Consider the following 5,000-nt stretch of genomic DNA (forward strand, 5'->3'; position numbering starts at 1 on the left):
AGATCAATATCAAAAACTTTGATATAAATTATGATTTTTTATCTTTTTTTATCTTTTTTTTTTTTTTCTTTGTTTCGAAAGGGTGACTGCATTTTTTCTCTACCCTTTTTATTGTTTTGGAATCTATGGGAGAGATATTATCGTAGAATCTAAAAACAAAAACGAAACGAAACAAAAATACGAAACTATAAACCGAACAAAAACACCTTTTATAAAAAAAAAAAAAAAACTACGTCAAGCCGGACGTAGAATGCCAATTAGGAATTAAGAAAAAAAAATACGTAATAAAACAACGTATCTAAAAATTATCTTACTTATACACTTCGCCCATACACCCATAGACCTTCCATACACACCCTTATATACACACTCCCCATTCTGATACACCCTACACCCTCCCTCGACACCCCGATATAACGGATACACCTTAACACGCTTCTAATACACCCGAATACCGATCATATACACCCTAATACCCTGTATACACATCATTCTTTTACAATACACCTCTTAAATCACGTATACACACCCTACACTTCCCTGAAACAGTCCACACTCCTTAAATACATTAATGCTCCTTTTATATAATCCTAACATCCCTTATACATTCCTTATACGCCCCTTATACACCCATTATATGCTCCTAATACACCCCTTAGATATTCCCAAATACACTCCTAATGTGCCCCTTATACCCCTTATAAACTCCTTATATGCTCCTAATCCACCCCTTATATGCCCCTAATACACCCCTATTATGCCCCTTATACCCCCTTATACACTCCTTATATGCCCCTAATCCACCCCTTATACATCCCTAATGAGCCCTTAGTACACCCTCCACACCCCCTCCATGAACCCCCACCCCCCTCCTCTCATCCCCAGATCACGCCCCGCCCGCGTCTCTCCTCCGCTGACAAATGAAGAGGAAGCATCAGCTGTAACGCGGCAGGTACTCGGGGCAGAAGCACTCCGTTGAGACTAGGTAATGTGTTGTCTGCCGCTCGAGGATTCAGACGACGAGTGGACTGAGTGGGGGGTGGGGGGTGGCGGGGGGTGCGGGGGGGTGTTGTGTATGTTTGTTTGTTTGTTTGTTTGTTTGTTTGTTTGTTTGTGTGTGTGTGGTGTGTATTGTGTGTTTTGTTTGTTGTGTGTGTTGTGTGTGTGTGTGTGTGTGTTGTGTGTATTGTGTGTGTTTTGTGTGTTGTGTGTGTGTGTGTGTGTGTGTGTGTGTGTGTGTGTGTGTGTGTGTGTGTGTGTGTGTGTGTGTGTGTGTGTGTGTATGTGTGTATGTGTGTATGTGTGTGTGTGTGTGTGTGTGTGTGTGTGTGTGTGTGTGTGTGTGTGTGTGTACAGAACAGGAAGTAGACAGATAATAAATGAAAGGGAAATGGGGAGATAGAGAGAGAGAGATAATAAGATAATTCAACTGACGGACAAAAAGAGGCAGATTTGATTAATCCAAAAGGAGGAAAATAGAGAGCTAATTATTGGATATAACTGAATGAACAGCCAGATAACAGGCAGGAAGAGATAAGGAATAAAAGTGAGAAATGGACGGACCAAAAAAAAAAAGAAGATAAAGACTGACGTGGAAGATATAAGCAGAGAGGTGATGATTCAAAACAAATAGGTGAAGGAAAAGATATTTAATGAAAAGTAAAGAATAACGAAGAAAGATGTACACACATATATACACACACACACACACACATATATATATTTACATATACACTATATATGTAAGGCCTATGCCACCCACTTCTGCCCAGAGTACATTCATCACTCGTCTTACCAGGGTTCATGAGCCACCCGCACAACAGCAGATAAACAGACCTACGGCCTCACATGACCAGCACCACCCCTTTCTACCATTGCCATACACATAATACTATTAACTTAATATGCCTTTTTACAATAACTCTAGCTTCCACATACCACACCTTTGCCCGACACAACAGCGGGTGCGACATCCTCAGGCCTTCCGGCTCGTGACGTCGCCCCGTGTCCACGATCACATCCTTTCCTTCACACTTCCTAGTACATCGCAACCCTGTCAATTTCCTAGTCCAATCTGTATAAAAGAGGATCGCCAGACGGACAACCCACGGCACGCTGACTGGACCAGACCTCTGTCCGTCAGTTATTACTATACTCTCCCTCAAGAATAAACTGATGCAAGTGAACGAGAAGACTGTTACACCTTCACCACTACCCAAGGTTACCGCATCGTGCCAGACGCGACTTGTCTGCACTCCACCGCTCATCGGCCTCGTAACAATATGTACACATACACATATACATATACATATATATATACATATATATACATATACATATACATGTATATACATACATACATACATACATACATACACACACACACACACATAATATATATATATATATATATATATATATATATTATGTGTGTGTGTGTGTATGTGTGTGTGTGTATGTGTGTGTGTGTGTGTGTGTGTGTATGTATGTATATATTCATATATATATATTTATATATATATATGAATATATATATACTTATATATATATGTATACACACACAAATATACATATATATATATATATATATATATATATATATATACACATATATACACACACACATACATACATATAGAAAAATAGGTCAACAGATTCGAACAGGTAGATATATGATCACATGGATACACAGATAAATAAGTAAGTTGTAAACCGGTCTAAATAAGCAAACCGTATATCTAAAATTAAACGAAAAACTAAACGAAACTCAAACGAAGCCGGAGTGAGAATAAGACGCAGCCAAGAGAAGGGAGACAGTGTCCGCCACCTGACAAATGACAGACATAACACCGCTTGACATGACAATTCTTTTTCATTACCGAGGTCCTTTACTCCCCTCCCTCCCTCCTCCTACTCCCTCTCCTCCCCCCTCCTCCTCCTCCCCCCTACTCCTCCTCCCCCCTCCTCCTCCTCCCCCCCTCCTCCTCCTCCCTCCTCCTCCCCCCACCCCCTTTCCACAGTGAAACCTCTCTATCGATGTCTCGTTTCCCTGCCGCTCCCCCCCTCCCGCCATCTCCCTTACCACCTTCCCTCGTTATCTATTTCAATAAAGAAATAGCTAACCTACTTACCTACTTACCTATGCCCACCATGTACTTCCCCTATCTACACATGCCGACATAAACGACACTGGCGGGCAGGTTGATTCAGTGTCGACAGTGTAAATCCATCGAAGCAAAGGGCAGCCAAACCCTTTTACCTCAGGGGGCCACATTTCACCTTATTGTACAGTATACTGGCCCGATAACCATAATGATAACAATAATAATAATGAAAATATTGACAATAATAATAAAAATTATAATAATAAAAAATAATAATGATAATAATAATAATGATACTACTACTACTAATAATAAGAATAAGAATAAGAATAACAACAATAATACTGGTAAAATTAGTAACAATACCATCAATAGCAACAACAATAATGACAATAATATATGTAATAATTATCATTATCATCATTATTGTCAACATTACTATTATGATTCAAACACATTACAAGGCAAAGGCAGGCACAGGCACACAGCACACACACACACACACACACACACACACACACACACACACACACACACACACACACACACACACACACACACACACACACCTTTCCCTCGCTATTAACAAAAACCCAACCTCACTCCATTAGTTCCCGCAAGTGAAGCAAGATATTTTTTCTCGTGAAGTGAATTTCCTCTTGATTCATCTAGAAAATAAATCTCTTCTATGGAAGCACTGTCTGTGAGAAAGATATATGCTAGTTGGCAAATGAGTCGAATATTTTGTTTTTGTTGTTGTGTTGTTGTTGTTTTATTGTCGTTGTTGTCGTTTTCATTGGATTTATTGTTTAATTTTAGCATTATATTTTGTCATGACAGCTTATAGTCTACAAATCATGCGATATCTAAACACTAATACTGGGGAAAAAAACTAAGCTCATATTTTCAACAATCCAAACTAAAGCCAGATCCACTTATAAAAAAAAATAATTAAAAAAACAAACAAAAAAACAAAATAAAATTCGTCTTTTTTTGAACACCCATCCGTATCATATAACAAACAACATTTAAAATGTCTTTCATGAACACTCTTAGTCTTTTATTACCCGGATGTAAATGATTTCACTGTCGTGGTATATCTTCGCAGAGCCACAACATCAAATTACTTAAGTTGAACGAATATAACATCATCAGAATAATAACTTTAACGCAGACAACAGCGATTGGCTAGTTCTGGGAAACAGGGATCTCAAATGACGAAAATATTGAATGTAAATATCATGTATAAAATAATGTACTGAGTTAATAATATAAAAGAGATAACATCATGTGGCAATACAGAAATGATAAAGATAATTCACATCGTAAAGTTTAGTCATATAAATATATATAGTGAAGTGAAGATATATATATAGTATGTAACGCCATACTCCATAGGACTCATTTTCTATTGTTCTCCCGGTCTAAAATATCAGGGATCTTTGAGGGGTGACTTAAAGGAATCATCAAGGGACTCGTCTATGGAAAAAAACACGTCTGAAAATTCTGTTGCATAAGCCTAGTAGCCGTTTTCTTATAGTAATGGGGAGTCATAGGTCATAGACTAAAAGATGTGATGATAATATCGATAACAAAGGTACAGAATTAATATTACTAGCAATAAGAGTGGCGATGACAAATTTAATAACAGCAATAATAAAATTAAAAGAAACAAATAACCACAACAAAAAATGCCACGACAATAGTAATAAGAACACCAACACAATTTTTTTTTTTTTTTTCAATTTAATCCACATAGATTTAAAGCATGACATATAACGAAATCAAAATACTAAGTTTTCAAAAGCATAAAAAATATTCCAAGAGTAATAATAAAAAAAAAAATAACAACATGCAATAATATTAAGCAAGACCTTCATGATTACGGGTTAATTT

The 5,000-nt window shown here is 37.4% G+C and overlaps 1 protein-coding gene across 2 annotated transcripts in view; it reads right to left on the bottom strand.

Moving 5' to 3' along the window:
- The window catches only part of LOC125045441 (metalloprotease TIKI1-like), a 157,932-nt gene that overhangs the window by 38,045 nt on the left and 114,887 nt on the right, over positions 1–5,000 (bottom strand). The window lies entirely within an intron of this gene.

Source organism: Penaeus chinensis, chromosome 37 (assembly GCF_019202785.1).
Source record: "Penaeus chinensis breed Huanghai No. 1 chromosome 37, ASM1920278v2, whole genome shotgun sequence".
Taxonomy (NCBI): Eukaryota; Metazoa; Arthropoda; class Malacostraca; order Decapoda; family Penaeidae; genus Penaeus; species Penaeus chinensis.